Consider the following 19,773-nt stretch of genomic DNA (forward strand, 5'->3'; position numbering starts at 1 on the left):
ATACACTAGTTTTGTGTCCATTTATATTAGAAAATATTGTTTTTTAAATTTGAACATGTAGTGTTTTCATGGCATGTTGTGTTTTAATGACAAAATACAATTAGACATTTATTGGATTTTTTTTTCCCGTTGAAAAATGTTATGTTTTTATAACAAAACAGTGGTTTTTGTGGCAGAAATTGTAGTTTTCATTACAAAATGCAGTAGTTTTGTGGAGGAATGTGTTTTTTTCAGTGCATAATGTTGTGTTTTGGTGGCTAAGTATAGTGTTTGTGGCATTTATTGACATTTCTTAATCGCAAATTATAATGTTTTCATTGCAAAGTACAGTAGTATTTTTGTCCATTTATATAAAAAAAATGTTCATATTAAAATGTAGTGTTTTCATGGCATATTGTGTTATCATGACAAAATACAATGGATTTGTTTTAAAATATGATTTGCGGCTTTTACTCTTTTTGTGGCATTTATTAAACATTTTTCTTTGTAAATGTTACTGTTTTCATGGCAAAACAGTGTTTTTTGTTGCAGAAATTCTTGTTTTCATTGCAAAATACACTAGTTTTGTGTCCATTTACATTAGAAAATATTGTTTTTTAAATTTGAACATGTCGTGTTTTCATGGCATGTTGTGTTTTAATGACAAAATACAATTAGACATTTATTGGATTATTTTTTTCCTGTTGAAAAATGTTATGTTTTTATAACAAAACAGTGGTTTTTGTGGCAGAAATTGTAGTTTTCATTGCAAAATGCAGTAGTTTTGTGGCAATATGTGTTTTTTTCAGTGCATAATGTTGTGTTTTGGTGGCTAAGTATAGTGTTTGTGGCATTTATTGACATTTGTTAATCGCAAATTATAATGTTTTCATTGCAAAATACAGTATTTTTTTGTCCATTTATATAAAACTTTTTTTTTCATATTAAAATGTAGTGTTTTCATGGCATATTGTGTTATCATGACAAAATACAATGGATTTGTTTTAAAATATGATTTGCGGCTTTTACTCTTTTTGTGGCCAAATGTTGTATTTGTGGCATTTATTAAAAAAATGTCTTTGTAAATGTTACTGTTTTCATGGCAAAACAGTGTTTTTTGTTGCAGAAATTCTTGTTTTCATTGCAAAATACACTAGTTTTGTGTCCATTTATATCAGAAAATATTGTTTTTTAAATTTGAACATGTAGTGTTTTCATGGCATGTTGTGTTTTACTGACAAAATACAATTAGACATTTATTGGATTTTTTTTTTTCTGTTGAAAAATGTTGTTTTTGTAACAAAACTGTGGTTTTTGTGGCAGAAACTGTAGTTTTCATTGAAAAATGCAGTAGTTTTGTGGCAATAAGTGTTTTTTTCAGTGCATAATGTTGTGTTTTGGTGGCTAAGTATAGTGTTTGTGGCATTTATTGACATTTTTTAATCGCAAATTATAATGTTTTCATGGCAAAATACAGTAGTTTTCTTGTCCATTTATAAAAAACTTTTTTTTCATATTAAAATGTAGTGTTTTCATGGCATATTGTGTTATCATGACAAAATACAATGGATTTGTTTTAAAATATGATTTGCGGCTTTTACTCTTTTTGTGGCCTAATGTTGTATTTGTGGCATTTATCAACATTTTTTCTTTGTAAATGTTACTGTTTTCATGGCAAAACAGTGTTTTTTGTTGCAGAAATTATTGTTTTCATTGCAAAATACACTAGTTTTGTGTCCATTTATATTAGAAAATATTGTTTTTTAAATTTGAACATGTAGTGTTTTCATGGCATGTTGTGTTTTAATGACAAAATACAATTAGACATTTATTGGATTTTTTTTTCCCCGTTGAAAAATGTTATGTTTTTATAACAAAACAGTGGTTTTTGTGGCAGAAATTGTAGTTTTCATTGCAAAATGCAGTAGTTTTGTGGCAATATGTGTTTTTTTCAGTGCATAATGTTGTGTTTTGGTGGCTAAGTATAGTGTTTGTGGAATTTATTGACATTTTTTAATCACAAATTATAATGTTTTCATTGCAAAATACAGTAGTTTTTTGTCCATTTTTATAAAACTTCTTTTTCATATTAAAATGTAGTGTTTTCATGGCATATTGTGTTATCATGACAAAATACAATGGATTTGTTTTAAAATATGATTTGCGGCTTTTACTCTTTTTGTGGCCAAATGTATTAGTGGCATTTATGAAAACATTTTCTTCGTAAATGTTACTGTTTTCATGGCAAAACAGTGTTTTTGTTGCAGAAATTCTTGTTTTCATTGCAAAATACACTAGTTTTGTGTCCATTTATATTAGAAAATATTGTTTTTTAAATTTGAACATGTAGTGTTTTCATGGCATGTTGTTTTTTACTGACAAAATACAATTAGACATTTATTGGATTTTTTTTTTCCCGTTGAAAAATTTTATGTTTTTATAACAAAACAGTGGTTTTTGTGGCAGAAATTGTAGTTTTCATTGCAAAATACAGTAGTTTTTTTTGTCCATTTATATAAAACTTTTTTTCATATTAAAATGTAGTCTTTTCATGGCATATTGTGTTATCATGACAAAATACAATGGATTTGTTTTAAAATATGATTTGCGGCTTTTACTCTTTTTGTGGCCAAATGTATTTGTGGCATTTATTAAAAAAATTTCTTTGTAAATGTTACTGTTTTCATGGCAAAACAGTGTTATTTGTTGCAGAAATTCTTGTTTTCATTGCAAAATACACTAGTTTTGTGTCCATTTATATTAGAAAATATTGTTTTTTAAATTTGAACATGTAGTGTTTTCATGGCATGTTGTGTTTTAATAACAAAATACAATTAGACATTTATTGGATTTTTTTTTCCCGTTGAAAAATGTTATGTTTTTATAACAAAACAGTGGTTTTTGTGGCAGAAATTGTAGTTTTCATTGCAAAATGCAGTAGTTTTGTGGCAATATGTGTTTTTTTCAGTGCATAATGTTGTGTTTTGGTGGCTAAGTATAGTGTTTGTGGCATTTATTGACATTTTTTAATTGCAAATTATAATGTTTTCATTGCAAAATACAGTATTTTTTTTGTCCATTTATATAAAACTTTTTTTTCATATTAAAATGTAGTGTTTTCATGGCATATTGTGTTATCATGACAAAATACAATGGATTTGTTTTAAAATATGATTTGCGGCTTTTACTCTTTTTGTGGCCAAATGTTTTTGTGGCATTTATTAAAAAAAATTATTTGTAAATGTTACTGTTTTCATGGCAAAACAGTGTTTTTTGTTGCAGAAGTTCTTGTTTTCATTGCAAAATACACTAGTTTTGTGTCCATTTATATTAGAAAATATTGTTTTTTAAATTTGAACATGTCGTGTTTTCATGGCATGTTGTGTTTTAATGACAAAATACAATTAGACATTTATTGGATTTTTTTTCCCGTTAAAAAAATGTTAGGTTTTTATAACAAAACAGTGGTTTTTGTGGCAGAAATTGTAGTTTTCATTGCAAAATGCAGTAGTTTTGTGGCACTATGTGTTTTTTTCAGTGCATAATGTTGTGTTTTGGTGGCTAAGTATAGTGTTTGTGGCATTTATTGACATTTTTTAATCTCAGATTATAATGTTTTCATTGCAAAATACAGTAGTTTTTTTGTCCATTTATATAAAACTTTTTTTCATATTAAAATGTAGTGTTTTCATGGCATATTGTGTTATCATGACAAAATACAATGGATTTGTTTTAAAATATGATTTGCGGCTTTTACTCTTTTTGTGGCCAAATGTATTTGTGGCATTTATTAAAATGTTTTCTTTGTAAATGTTACTGTTTTTATGGCAAAACAGTGTTTTTTGTTGCAGAAATTCTTGTTTTCATTGCAAAATACACTAGTTTTGTGTCCATTTATATTAGAAAATATTGTTTTTTAAATCTGAACATGTAGTGTTTTCATGGCATGTTGTGTTTTAATGACAAAATACAATTAGACATTTATTGGATTTTTTTTTTTTCCTGTTGAAAAATGTTTTTATAACAAAACAGTGGTTTTTGTGGCAGAAATTGTAGTTTTAATTGCAAAATGCAGTAGTTTTGCGGCAATATGTGTTTTTTTCAGTGCATAATGTCGTGTCTTGGTGGCTAAGTATAGTGTTTGTGGCATTTATTGACATTTTTTAATCGCAAATTATAATGTTTTCATTGCAAAATACAGTAGTTTTTTGTCCATTTTTATAAAACTTGTTTTTCATATTAAAATGTAGTGTTTTCATGGCATATTGTGTTATCATGACAAAATACAATGGATTTGTTTTAAAATATGATTTGCGACTTTTACTCTTTTTGTGGCCAAATGTATTTGTGGCAATTATTAAAAACATTTTTTTGTAAATGTTACTGTTTTCATGGCAAAACAGTGTTTTTTGTTGCAGAAATTCTTGTTTTCATTGCAAAATACACTAGTTTTGTGTCCATTTATATTAGAAAATATTGTTTTTGAAATTTGAACATGTAGTGTTTTCATGGCATGTTGTGTTTTAATGACAAAATACTATTAGACATTTATTGGATTATTTTTTTTCCTGTTGAAAAATGTTATGTTTTTATAACAAAACAGTGGTTTTTGTGGCAGAAATTGTAGTTTTAATTGCAAAATGCAGTAGTTTTGCGGCAATATGTGTTTTTTTCAGTGCATAATGTCGTGTCTTGGTGGCTAAGTATAGTGTTTGTGGCATTTATTGACATTTTTTAATCGCAAATTATAATGTTTTCATTGCAAAATACAGTAGTTTTTTGTCCATTTTTATAAAACTTGTTTTTCATATTAAAATGTAGTGTTTTCATGGCATATTGTGTTATCATGACAAAATACAATGGATTTGTTTTAAAATATGATTTGCGACTTTTACTCTTTTTGTGGCCAAATGTATTTGTGGCAATTATTAAAAACATTTTTTTGTAAATGTTACTGTTTTCATGGCAAAACAGTGTTTTTTGTTGCAGAAATTCTTGTTTTCATTGCAAAATACACTAGTTTTGTGTCCATTTATATTAGAAAATATTGTTTTTGAAATTTGAACATGTAGTGTTTTCATGGCATGTTGTGTTTTAATGACAAAATACTATTAGACATTTATTGGATTATTTTTTTTCCTGTTGAAAAATGTTATGTTTTTATAACAAAACAGTGGTTTTTGTGGCAGAAATTGTAGTTTTCATTGCAAAATGCAGTAGTTTTTTTGTCCATTTATATAAAACTTTTTTTCATATTAAAATGTAGTGTTTTCATGGCATATTGTGTTATCATGACAAAATACAATGGATTTGTTTTAAAATATGATTTGCGGCTTTTACTCTTTTTGTGGCCAAATGTATTTGTGGCATTTATTAAAAAAAATTATTTGTAAATGTTACTGTTTTCATGGCAAAAAAGTGTTTTTTGTTGCAGAAATTCTTGTTTTCATTGCAAAATACACTAGTTTTGTGTCCATTTATATTAGAAAATATTGTTTTTTAAATTTGAACATGTACTGTTTTCATGGCATGTTGTGTTTTAATGACAAAATACAATTAGAGATTTATTGAATTATTTTTTTCCTGTTGAAAAATGTTATGTTTTTATAACAAAACAGTGTTTTTTGTGGCAGAAATTGTAGTTTTCATTGCAAAATGCAGTAGTTTTGTGGCAATATGTGTTTTTTTCAATGCATAATGTTGTGTTTTGGTGGCTAAGTATAGTGTTTGTGGCATTTATTGACATTTTTTAATAGCAAATTATAATGTTTTCATTGCAAAGTACAGTAGTTTTTTTGTCCATTTATATAAAACTTTTTTTTCATATTAAAATGTAGTGTTTTCATTGAATATTGTGTTATCATGACAAAATACAATGGATTTGTTTTAAAATATGATTTGCGGCTTTTACTCTTTTTGTGGCCAAATGTATTTGTGGCATTTATTAAAAAAAATTATTTGTAAATGTTACTGTTTTCATGGCAAAACAGTGTTTTTTGTTGCAGAAATTCTTGTTTTCATTGCAAAATACACTAGTTTTGTGTCCATTTATATTAGAAAATATTGTTTTTTAAATCTGAACATGTAGTGTTTTCATGGCATGTTGTGTTTTAATGACAAAATACAATTAGACATTTATTGGATTTTTTTTTTTTCCTGTTGAAAAATGTTTTTATAACAAAACAGTGGTTTTTGTGGCAGAAATTGTAGTTTTAATTGCAAAATGCAGTAGTTTTGCGGCAATATGTGTTTTTTTCAGTGCATAATGTCGTGTCTTGGTGGCTAAGTATAGTGTTTGTGGCATTTATTGACATTTTTTAATCGCAAATTATAATGTTTTCATTGCAAAATACAGTAGTTTTTTGTCCATTTTTATAAAACTTGTTTTTCATATTAAAATGTAGTGTTTTCATGGCATATTGTGTTATCATGACAAAATACAATGGATTTGTTTTAAAATATGATTTGCGACTTTTACTCTTTTTGTGGCCAAATGTATTTGTGGCAATTATTTAAAAAAAAAATTTGTAAATGTTACTGTTTTCATGGCAAAACAGTGTTTTTTGTTGCAGAAATTCTTGTTTTCATTGCAAAATACACTAGTTTTGTGTCCATTTATATTAGAAAATATTGTTTTTTAAATTTGAACATGTAGTGTTTTCATGGCATGTTGTGTTTTAATGACAAAATACAATTAGACATTTATTGGATTTTTTTTTCTGTTGAAAAATGTTGTTTTCATAACAAAACTGTGGTTTTTGTGGCAGAAATTGTAGTTTTCATTGCAAAATGCAGTAGTTTTGTGGCAATATGTGTTTTTTTCAGTGCATAATGTTGTGTTTTGGTGGCTAAGTATAGTGTTTGTGGAATTTATTGAACATTTTTAATCGCAAATTATAATGTTTTCATTGCAAAGTACAGTAGTTTTTTTTGTCCATTTATATAAAACTTTTTTTTCATATTAAAATGTAGTGTTTTCATGGCATATTGTGTTATCATGACAAAATACAATGGATTTGTTTTAAAATATGATTTGCGGCTTTTACTCTTTTTGTGGCCAAATGAATTTGTGGCATTTATTTAAAACATTTATTTGTAAATGTTACTGTTTTCATGGCAAAACAGTGTTTTTTGTTGCAGAAATTCTTGTTTCCATTGCAAAATGCAGTAGTTTTGTGGCAATGTGTGGTTTTCAGTGCATAATGTTGTGTTTTGGTGGTTAAATGTAGTGTTGGTGGCATTTATTGGGGGGTTTTTCATCGTAAAATTTTGTGTTTTCATGGCAAGATGACAATATGTGAGGTTTTCCTTGCAAAATGTTGTGTTTTTAATAGCAAAACAGTGATTTTTGTGGCATTAATTCTCATTTTCATTGCAAAATGCAGTAGTTTTGTAGTGACGACTATGACTGGTTTAATGTGGATTAGAAATCACTTCAGGGTGTCGGGTCAGGACAGCAATTATTCGTTCAGGTGAGTGCAGGAGAAATAATAGATTGTCCAAATCCAGAATTGCAAGTTCAATTGTATATTGAAGACATGCATGATTTGTTTGTTTGCGTGTGTGTGGTTTCCTATACAAACAAATACAATCATTATAAATCAACTAAAGTGACCACAATGCAATGAACTATAGGCACAAACCTGCAACATGGCTGTTAAAAGACTACTGAAACCCACTACTAGCGACCACGCAGTCTGATAGTTTATATATTAATGATGAAATATTAACATTGCAACACATGCCAATACGGCCGGTTTTGTTTACTAAATTACAATTTTAAATTTACCGCGGAGTTTCTTGTTGAAAACGATGCGCGTGACGTCTCGGGTTGTAGCGGACATATTAGCCCAGGACCACACACGGCTAAAAGTAGTCTCTTTTCATCGCATAATTACACAGTAATTTGGACATCTGTGTTGCCGAATCTTTTGCAATTTGTTCAATTAATAATGGAGACATCAAAGAAGAAAGATGTAAGTGGGAAGCGGTGTATTCGGCTGCCTTTAGCACCGTTTGTTGTGAAGCATTAACACAGAGCGGTCAAGCGAACATGTTTCTCTACGTCAGCCAGCGAGTTTTTGGATGGGAAAATTGTGATATTAAGTCGGCTCTTACCGGAGACTTCGGTGGATTGTGGGACTTCCTCCTGCAGCTCAAAAAGGCAGCGGCGATCTTGGCTCCTCCATTGGCTTCTCTGAGAGACACTGGCGTTCACCGCAGCCATCCAACTTTACCATCTCACCAAAACACTATTAAAACAATAAGCAGATAATGGATCTTCCAGAATTATCCTAGTAAATGTGTCTAATTACATCTGAAACGGCCGCTTTTTTTTTTTTTTTTGGTGCTTCACTCTAACTTTCCTCATCCACGAATCTTTCATCTTCGCTCAAAGTTTTTTTTCCCTTGGCCTCAGACTGCACCCCCTCTCCAGGGCCCAGGCTAAAACCGATTTTTTAATTTTATTTTAATCTTCAATTTTTTTCTCCCCCCCTTTGTTTACCTGTATCTCATCTTTTTCTGTAAGGGGCGCTGGAAGCCGGCAGACCCGTCAGCGATCCTGTTCTGTCTCCCTTTAATGTTTGTCTGATCTTGAATGGGATTGTGCTGAAAATTGTAATTTTCCTGAAGGAACTGTCCTGACGGAATAAATAAAGCACTATCTAATCTAATCTAATCTAAAATTAATTGGGAAATTGTCGCTTTCTCGGTCCGAATCGCTCTCGCTGCTGGTGGCCATGATTATAAACAATGTGAGAATGTGAGGAGCTCCACACCCCGTGACGTCACGCGCACATCGTCTGCTACTTCCGGTACAGGCAAGGCTTTTTTTATTAGCGACCAAAAGTTGCCAACTTTATCGTGGATGTTCTCTACTAAATCCTTTCAGCAAAAACATGGCAATATTGCAAAATGATCAAGTATGACACATAGAATGGACCTGCTATTCCCGTTTAAATAAGAAAATCTCATTTCAGTAGGCCTTTAAATATACATCACTTAGCTACAGTTTACATAAATGCACAGAATTTGAAGACCCCAGCCCTAAGTAATGTAATGATTAATAGAATGTAAATAGCATCGCAACAATAATTCTAAATTGTCAATTGGGGCTAAAAACATGTTTGATGCTACAAACAGGCCCCAATCAGGCTATGATATTTAGCTAGCAGTTAGCAGTTAGCTTGTGAACCTGATGCCAAACAGCCATTAGACTACGATAAAACCGACTAAATGAGTTGCAATATAGTTTTGCGCACGCAAAAAGTGATATTAAAGTGTATATAAAGTAACTTACTTCGTAATGACGCACACTGCCAATTAAACAATTGACATCGAAGTTCACCGTAACTTTCAGAGCTTGCTGATGTCATGATGCGTTCAAGGCCCCCTCCAGTGTCGTAAAAGGGAACTACACTCAAGCAACCCAATGACACAAAAAGAAAACAAGCGTTTCAGAGACAGTCTTCAGCACAAGTTTTGTGTCCAATAATATGAGAAAATATTATTTTTTTCATTTTAAAATGTAGTGTTTTCATGGCATGTTGTGTAATCATGACAAAATACAATGGTTTTGTTTTGATGTATGATGTTGTCTTCGCAGGTTGTACTGTTTTTGTGGCCAAATGTGTTTATTGAACATTTTTTCATTGTAAATGTTACTGTTTTCATGGCAAAACAGGTTTTTGTTGTGGAAATTCTCGTTTTCATTGCAAAATGCAGTAGTTTTGTGGCAATATGTGTGGTTTTCAGTGCATAATGTTGTGTTTTGGTGGCTATATGTAGTGTTGGTGGCATTTTTGGGGGGTTTTTTTCATCGTAAAATTTAGTGTTTTCATGGCAAAACAGATTTTTTTTGTGGCAGAAATTCTCGTTTTCATTGCAAAATGCAGTAGTTTTGAGGCAATATGTGTGGTTTTCAGTACAAAATGTAGTATTTTGGTGGCGAAATGTAGTGTTTTTTGGCATTCATTGTTCTTTTTCCATTGTAAAATTTAGTGTTTTCATGGCAAAACAGATTTTTTGTTGGAGAAATTCTAGTTTTCATTGCAAAATGCAGTAGTTTTGTGGCAATATGTGCGGTTTTCAGTGCATAATGTTGTGTTTTGGTGGATAAATGTAGTGTTGGTGGCATTTATTGGGGGTTTTTTCATCGTAAAATTTAGTGTTTTCATGGCAAAACAGATTTTTTGTGACGGAAATTCTCGTTTTCATTGCAAAATGCAGTAGTTTTGAGGCAATATGTGTGGTTTTCAGTTAAAAATGTAGTATTTTGGTGGCTAACTGTAGTGTTTGTGGCATTCATTGTTCTTTTTCCATTGTAAAATTTAGTGTTTTCATGGCAAAAGAGATTTTTTTGTGGGAGAAATTCTCGTTTTCATTGCAAAATGCAGTAGTTTTGTGGCAATATGTGCGGTTTTCCGTGCACAATGTTGTGTTTTGGTGGATAAATGTAGTGTTGGTGGCATTTATTGGGAATTTTTCATCGTAAAATTTAGTGTTTTCATGGCAACACAGATTTTTCGTGGCAGAAATTCTCGTTTTCATTGCAAAATGCAGTAGTTTTGAGGCAATGTGTGTGGTTTTCAGTACAAAATGTAGTATTTTGGTGGCTAAATGTAGTGTTTGTGGCATTCATTGTTCTTTTTCCATTGTAAAATTTAGTGTTTTCATGGCAAAACAGATTTTTTTGTGGGAGAAATTCTCGTTTTCATTGCAAAATGCAGTAGTTTTGTGGCAATATGTGCGGTTTTAGGTGCATAATGTTTTGTTTTGGTGGATAAATGTAGTGTTGGTGGCATTTATTGGGGTTTTTTTCATCCTAAAATTTCGTGTTTTCATGGCGTGATGGCAATATGTGTGGTTTTCATTGCAAAATGTTGTGTTTTCATAGCAAAACTGTGGTTTTTGTGGCGGAAATTCTTGTTTTCATTGCAAAATACAGTAGTTTTGTGTCCCTTTATATAGGAAAATATATTTTTATTTTATTTAAAAATGTAGTGTTTTCATGGCATATTGTGTTATCATGACAAAATACACTGGTTTTGTTTTGATATATGATGTGTTCTTTGAGGATAGTACTCTTTTTGTGGCCAAATATTGGGTTTGTGGCATTTATTGAATTTGTTTAATTGCAAGTTATAATGTTTTTATTGCAAAAAAAACAATAGTTTTGTGTCCATTTATATTTTTAAACGTTTTTAATTTTAAAATGTTGTATTTTCATGGCATATTGTGTAATCATGATAAAATAAAGTGGTTTTGTTTTGATATATGATGTTGTCTGCGCAGCTTGTACTGTTTTTGTGGCCAAATGTTGTGTTAGAGGCATTTATTGAAATTTATTCCATTACAAATGTTACTGTTTTCATGGCAAAACAGGATTTTGTGGCAGAAATTGTCGTTTTCATTGCAAAATGCAGTAGTTTTGAGGCAATATGTGCGGTTTTCAGTTAAAAATGTAGTATTTTGGTGGCTAAATGTGGTGTTTGTGGCATTCATTGTTCTTTTTCCATTGTAAAATTTAGTGTTTTCATGGCAAAACAGATTTTTTGTGGGAGAAATTCTCGTTTTCATTGCAAAATGCAGTAGTTTTGTGGCAATATGTGTGGTTTTCAGTGCATAATGTTGTGTTTTGATGGCTATATGTAGTGTTGGTGGCATTTTTGGGGGGGTTTTTTCATCGTAAAATTTAGTGTTTTCATGGCAAAACAGATTTTTTGTGGCAGAAATTCTCGTTTTCATTGAAAAATGCAGTAGTTTTGAGGCAATATGTGAGGTTTTCATTTTAAAATTTAGTATTTTGGTGGCTAAATGTAGTGTTTGTGGCATTCATTGTTTTTTTTCCATTGTAAAATTTAGTGTTTTCATGGAAAAACAGATTTTTTTGTGGGAGAAATTCTCGTTTTCATTGCAAAATGCAGTAGTTTTTGTGCCAATATGTGCGGGTTTCAGTGCATAATGTTGTGTTTTGGTGGATAAATGTAGTGTTGGTGGCATTTATTGGGAATTTTTCATCGTAAAATTTAGTGTTTTCGTGGCAAAACAGATTTTTTTGTGGCAGAAATTCTCGTTTTCATTGCAAAATGCAGTAGTTTTGAGGCAATATGTGTGGTTTTCAGTACAAAATGTAGTATTTTTGTGGCGAAATGTAGTGTTTTTTGGCATTCATTGTTCTTTTTCCATTGTAAAATTTAGTGTTTTCATGGCATAAACAGATTTTTTGTTGGAGAAATTCTTGTTTTCATTGCAAAATGCAGTAGTTTTGTGGCAATATGTGCGGTTTTCCGTGCATAATGTTGTGTTTTGGTGGATAAATGTAGTGTTGGTGGCATTTATTGGGGGTTTTTTCATCGGAAAATTTAGTGTTTTCATGGCAAAACAGATTTTTTGTGGCGGAAATTCTCGTTCTCATTGCAAAATGCAGGAGTTTTGAGGCAATATGTGTGGTTTTCAGTTAAAAATTTAGTATTTTGGTGGCTAAATGTAGTGTTTGTGGCATTCATTGTTCTTTTTCCAATGTAAAATTTATTGTTTTCATGGCAAAACAGATTTTTTGTGGGAGAAATTCTCGTTTTCGTTGCAAAATGCAGTAGTTTTGTGGCATTATGTGCGGTTTTCAGTGCATAATGTTGTGTTTTGGTGGATAAATGTAGTGTTGGTCCCATTTATTGAGGGTTTATTCATCGTAAAATTTAATGTTTTCATGGCAAAACAGATTTTTTGTTGGAGAAATTCTCGTTTTCATTGCAAAATGCAGTACTTTTGAGGCAATATGTGTGGTTTTCAGTTAAAAATGTAGTATTTTGGTGGCTAAATGTAGTGTTTGTGGCATTCATTGTTCTTTTTCCATTATAAAATTTAGTGTTTTCATGGCATGTTGTGTAATCATGATAAAATACAATGGTTTTGTTTTGATATATGATGTTGTCTTCGCAGGTTGTACTGTTTTTGTGGCCAAATGTTGTGTTAGAGGCATTTATTGGAAATTTTTTCATTGTGAATGTTACTGTTTTCATGGCAAAATAGGTTTTTGTTGCAGAAATTCTCATTTTCATTGCAAAATGTAGTAGTTTTGTGGCAATGTGTGTGGTTTTCAGTACAAAATGTAGTATTTTGGTGGCTAAATGTAGTGTTTGTGGCATTCATTGTTCTTTTTCCATTGTAAAATTTAGTGTTTTCATGGCAAAACAGATTTTTTTGTGGGAGAAATTCTCGTTTTCATTGCAAAATGCAGTAGTTTTGTGGCAATTTGTGGTTTTCAGTGCATAATGTTGTGTTTTGGTGGCTATATGTAGTGTTGGTGGCATTTTGGGGGGGAGGGTTTCATCGTAAAATTTTGTGTTTTCATGGCAAAACAGATTTTTTGTGGCAGAAATTCTCGTTTTCATTGAAAAATGCAGTAGTTTTGAGGCAATATGTGAGGTTTTCATTTAAAAATGAAGTATTTTGGTGGCTAAATGTAGTGTTTGTGGCATTCATTGTTCTTTTTCCATTGTAAAATTTAGTGTTTTCATGGCAAAACAGATTTTTTGTGGGAGAAATTCTTGTTTTCATTGCAAAATGCAGTAGTGTGGTTTTAAGCACATGATGTTGTGTTTTGGTGGCTAAGCATAGTGTTTGTGGCATTTATTGTTGTTGTTTTTTCATCATAAAATGTAGTGTTTTCATGGCAAGACAGTGCTTTCCTGAAAAGTAACAAAATAAAATAAAAAATTCCATTGTAAAATTTAATGTTTTCATGGCAAGATGGTAATATGTGTGGTTTTCATTGCAAAATGTTGTGTTTTCATAGCAAAAGTGTGGTTTTTGTGGCGGAAATTCTTGTTTTCGTTGCAAAATACAGTAGTTTTGTGGCCATTTATATAGGAAAATATTTTTTTTTTAATTTAAAAATGTAGTGTTTTCATGGCATATTGTGTTATCATGACAAAATACACTGGTTTTGTTTTGATATATGATGTGTTCTTTGAGGATAGTACTCTTTTTGTGGCCAAATATTGGGCTTGTGGCATTTATTGAATTTGTTTAATTGCAAGTTATAATGTTTTTATTGCAAAAAAAACAATAGTTTTGTGTCCATTTATATTTTTAAACGTTTTTCATTTTAAAATGTAGTGTTTTCATGGCATATTGTGTAATCATGATAAAATACAATGGTTTTGTTTTGATATATGATGTTGTCTTCACAGCTTGTACTGTTTTGTGGCCAAATGTTGTGTTAGAGGCATTTATTGACATTTATTCCATTACAAATGTTACTGTTTTCATGGCAATACAGGATTTTGTTGCAGAAATTCTCGTTTTCATTGCAAAATGCAGTAGTTTTGTGGCAATGTGTGTGGTTTTCAGTAGAAAAAGGCGTATTTTGGTGGCTAAATGTAGTGTTTGTGGCATTCATTGTTTTTTTTTTCATTGTAAAATTTAGTGTTTTCATGACAAAACAGATTTTTTGTGGGAGAAATTCTTGTTTTCATTGCAAAATGCAGTAGTTTTGTTGCAATATGTGCGGTTTTCCGTGCATAATGTTGTGTTTTGGTGGATAAATGTAGAGTTGGTGGCATTTATTGGGGGTTTTTTCTTTGTAAAATTTAGTGTTTTCATGGCAAAACAGATTTTTTGTGGCAGAAATTCTCGTTTTCGTTGCAAAATGCAGTAGTTTTGTGGCAATGTGTGTGGTTTTCAGTAGAAAATGTAGTATTTTGGTGGCTAAATGTAGTGTTTGTGGCATTCATTGTTTTTTTTTCATTGTAAAATTTAGTGTTTTCATGGCAAAACAGATTTTTTGTGGGAGAAATTCTTGTTTTCATTGCAAAATGCAGTAGTTTTGTTGCAATATGTGCGGTTTTCCGTGCACAATGTTGTGTTTTGGTGGATAAATGTAGTGTTGGTGGCATTTATTGGGGGTTTTTTCTTTGTAAAATTTAGTGTTTTCTTGGCAAAACAGATTTTTTGTGGCAAAAATTCTCGTTTTCATTGAAAAATGCAGTAGTTTTGAGGCAATATGTGAGGTTTTCATTCAAAAATGTAGTATTTTGGTGGCTAAATGTAGTGTTTGTGGCATTCATTGTTCTTTTTCCATTATAAAATTTAGTGTTTTCATGGCATGTTGTGTAATCATGACAAAATACAATGGTTTTGTTTTGATATATGATGTTGTCTTTGCAGGTTGTACTGTTTTTGTGGCCAAATGTTGTGTTAGAGGCATTTATTGAAAATTTTTTCATTGTAAATGTTACTGTTTTCATGGCAAAATAGGTTTTTGTTACAGAAATTCTCATTTTCATTGCAAAATGTAGTAGTTTTGTGGCAATATGTGTGGTTTTAAGCACATGATGTTGTGTTTTGGTGGCTAAGCATAGTGTTTGTGGCATTTATTGTTGTTTTTTTTCATCATAAAATGTAGTGTTTTCATGGCAAGACAGTGCTTTCCTGAAAAGTAACAAAATAAAATAAAAAATTCCATTGTAAAATTTAATGTTTTCATGGCAAGATGGTAATATGTGTGGTTTTCATTGCAAAATGTTGTGTTTTCATAGCAAAAGTGTGGTTTTTGTGGCGGAAATTCTTGTTTTCATTGCAAAATACAGTAGTTTTTTGGCCATTTATATAGGAAAATATATATTTTTTAAATTTAAAAATGTAGTGTTTTCATGGCATATTGTGTTATCATGACACAATACACTGGTTTTGTTTTGATATATGATGTGTTCTTTGAGGATAGTACTCTTTTTGTGGCCAAATATTGGGTTTGTGGCATTTATTGAATTTGTTTAATTGCAAGTTATAATGTTTTTATTGCAAAAAAAACAATAGTTTTGTGTCCATTTATATTTTTAAACGTTTTTCATTTTAAAATGTAGTGTTTTTATGGCATATTGTGTATTCATGATGAAATACAATGGTTTTGTTTTGATATATGATGTTGTCTTCACAGCTTGTACTGTTTTGTGGCCAAATGTTGTGTTAGAGGCATTTATTGACATTTATTCCATTACAAATGTTACTGTTTTCATGGCAAAACAGGATTTTGTGGCAGAAATTCTCGTTTTCATTGCAAAATGCAGTAGTTTTGTGGCAATGTGTGTGGTTTTCAGTAGAAAATGTCGTATTTTGGTGGCTAAATGTAGTGTTTGTGGCATTCATTGTTTTTTTTTTCATTGTAAAATTTAGTGTTTTCATGACAAAACAGATTTTTTGTGGGAGAAATTCTTGTTTTCATTGCAAAATGCAGTAGTTTTGTTGCAATATGTGCGGTTTTCCGTGCATAATGTTGTGTTTTGGTGGATAAATGTAGTGTTGGTGGCATTTATTGGGGGTTTTTTCTTTGTAAAATTCAGTGTTTTCATGGCAAAACTGATTTTTTGTGGCAGAAATTCTCGTTTTCATTGCAAAATGCAGTAGTTTTGTGGCAATGTGTGTGGTTTTCAGTGCATAATGTTGTGTTTTGGTGGATAAATGTAGTGTTGGTGGCATTTTTGGGGGTTTTTTTTCATCGTAAAATTTAGTGTTTTCTTGGCAAAACAGATTTTTTGTGGCAAAAATTCTCGTTTTCATTGAAAAATGCAGTAGTTTTGAGGCAATATGTGAGGTTTTCATTCAAAAATGTAGTATTTTGGTGGCTAAATGTAGTGTTTGTGGCATTCATTGTTCTTTTTCCATTATAAAATTTAGTGTTTTCATGGCATGTTGTGTAATCATGACAAAATACAATGGTTTTGTTTTGATATATGATGTTGTCTTCGCAGGTTGTACTGTTTTTGTGGCCAAATGTTGTGTTAGAGGCATTTATTGAAAATTTTTTCATTGTAAATGTTACTGTTTTCATGGCAAAATAGGTTTTTGTTGCAGAAATTCTCATTTTCATTGCAAAATGTAGTAGTTTTGTGGCAATATGTGTGGTTTTAAGCACATGATGTTGTGTTTTGGTGGCTAAGCATAGTGTTTGTGGCATTTATTGTTGTTTTTTTTCATCATAAAATGTAGTGTTTTCATGGCAAGACAGTGCTTTCCTGAAAAGTAACAAAATAAAATAAAAAATTCCATTGTAAAATTTAATGTTTTCATGGCAAGATGGTAATATGTGTGGTTTTCATTGCAAAATGTTGTGTTTTCATAGCAAAAGTGTGGTTTTTGTGGCGGAAATTCTTGTTTTCATTGCAAAATACAGTAGTTTTGTGGCCATTTATATAGGAAAATATATTTTTTTTTATTTAAAAATGTAGTGTTTTCATGGCATATTGTGTTATCATGACACAATACACTGGTTTTGTTTTGATATATGATGTGTTCTTTGAGGATAGTACTCTTTTTGTGGCCAAATATTGTGTTTGTGGCATTTATCGAATTTGTTTAATTGCAAGTTATAATGTTTTTATCGCAAAAAAAACTATAGTTTTGTGTCCATTTATATTTTTAAACATTTTTCATTTTAAAATGTAGTCTTTTCATGGCATATTGTGTAATCATGACAAAATACAATGGTTTTGTTTTGATATATGATGTTGTTTTCACAGCTTGTACTGATTTTGTGGCCAAATGTTGTGTTAGAGGCATTTTTTGAAATTTTTTCCATTACAAATGTTACTGTTTTCATGGCAATACAGGATTTTGTGGCAGAAATTCTCGTTTTCATTGCAAAATGCAGTAGTTTTGTGGCAATGTGTGTGGTTTTCAGTACAAAATGTTGTATTTTGGTGGCTAAATGTAGTGTTTGTGGCATTCATTGTTCTTTTTCCATTGTAAAATTTAGTGTTTTCATGGCAAAACAGATTTTTTGTGGGAGAAATTCTCGTTTTCATTGCAAAATGCAGTAGTTTTGTGGCAATTTGTGGTTTTCGGTGCATAATGTTGTGTTTTGGTGGCTATATGTAGTGTTGGTGGCATTTTTTTGGGGGGGGGGGGTTCATCGTAAAATTTAGTGTTTTCATGGCAAAACAGATTTTTTGTGGCAGAAATTCTCGTTTTCATTGAAAAATGCAGTAGTTTTGAGGCAATATGTGAGGTTTTCATTTAAAAATGAAGTATTTTGGTGGCTAAATGTAGTGTTTGTGGCATTCATTGTTCTTTTTCCATTGTAAAATTTAGTGTTTTCATGGCAAAACAGATTTTTTGTGGGAGAAATTCTTGTTTTCATTGCAAAATGCAGTAGTTTTGTGGCAATATGTGGGGTTTTCAGTGCATAATATTGTGTTTTGGTGGATAAATGTAGTGTTGGTGGCATTTATTGGGGTTTTTTTCATCCTAAAATTTTGTGTTTTCATGGCGTGATGGCAATATCTGTGGTTTTCATTGCAAAATGTTGTGTTTTTATAGCAAAATTGTGATTTTTGTGGCAGAAATTCTTGTTTTCATTGCAAAATGCAGTGGTTTTGTTTCCACTTATATAAGAAAATATTATTTTTCGTTTTAAAATATAGTGTTTTCATGGCATATTGTGTTATCATGACAAAATACAATGGTTTTGTCTTGATATATGATGTCTTTGATGATAGTACTCTTTTTGTGGCCAAATATTGGGTTTGTGGCATTTATTGAATTTGTTTAATTGCAAGTTATAATGTTTTTATTGCAAAAAAAACAGTAGTTTTGTGTCCATTTATATATTTAAACGTTTTTTTGTTTTAAAATGTAGTCTTTTCATGGCATATTATGTAATCATGATAAAATACAATGGTTTTGTTTTGATATATGATGTTGTCTTCGCAGCTTGTACTGTTTTTGTGGCCAAATGTTGTGACAGAGATATTTATTGAAATTTATTCCATCACAAATGTTACTGTTTTCATGGCAAAACAGAGTTTTTTGTGGGAGAAATTCTCGTTTTCATTGCAAAATGCAGTAGTTTTGTGGCAATATGTGCGGTTTTCAGTGCATAATGTTGTGTTTTGGTGGATAAATGTAGTGTTTGTGGCATTTATTGGGGGGTTTTTCATCGTAAAATTTAGTGTTTTCAAGGCAAGATGGCAATATGTGTGGTTTTCATTGCAAAACAGTGTTTTTTGTGGCAGTAATTCTTGTTTTTATTGCAAAATACAGTAGTTCTGTGTCCATTTATATCCTCCTCGTTCTGTCTCTGTACATGTGTCTTTCTCTGGCTCCAACTCCCAACCACGTGTCTCGGACCGGCTGCTGCTAATAAAGGTGACAGGTGATTAGATAACCAGATCCCAGCTGGGCAATCCACTCACCTGCTGCTGGCTTTGAGGCCGGTCCTTACACATCCTGCTCCATGGCAGGCCCCCAGTCCACGCCCCCCCCCCCCGGGATGACAAAATACTACAGTTTTGAGGTAATACTGTGTGGAAATTTTTCATTGTATAATGTCGCATTTTCGTGGCTAAATATATATAATTTATTGGAATTTACTTTTTATTGCAAAATGTTGTGTTTTATAGCAAAACAGTGGCATGAATTCTTGTTTTAATTGCAAAATACAGTTGTTCTGTGGCAATATGTGTGGTTACCAGCGCAAAATGTAGAGTTTCGGTGGCTTAGTGTTTGTGGCATTTGTTTTATTTTTTCATCGTAAAATTTAGTGTTTTCATGGCAATACAGTGCTTTCCTGGATAGTAGAGTTATAACAAAATAAAATGGTTTTAAGGTGATGTATGATGTTCACATTTTAGAATGTAGCATTTTTGTGGTTAAATATAGTGTGTCTTACATTTATCGGGATTTTTTCAATTGCAAAATTCTGTGTTTTCATTGCAAAACAGGGTTTTTTAGCAGAAACTTTTTGGCAGTATATATTGTTTTTTTTTGGCGTACAACGTAACGTTCTGGTGGCTA

At 31.0% G+C, this 19,773-nt stretch overlaps 1 protein-coding gene across 1 annotated transcript in view; it reads left to right on the top strand.

Annotated features, from left to right (window-relative positions):
• The window catches only part of nat9 (N-acetyltransferase 9 (GCN5-related, putative)), a 94,913-nt gene that overhangs the window by 72,782 nt on the left and 2,358 nt on the right, over positions 1–19,773 (top strand). The gene's annotated exons all lie outside the window — the stretch shown is intronic.

Source organism: Nerophis ophidion, linkage group LG08 (assembly GCF_033978795.1).
Source record: "Nerophis ophidion isolate RoL-2023_Sa linkage group LG08, RoL_Noph_v1.0, whole genome shotgun sequence".
NCBI classification, from domain to species: Eukaryota; Metazoa; Chordata; class Actinopteri; order Syngnathiformes; family Syngnathidae; genus Nerophis; species Nerophis ophidion.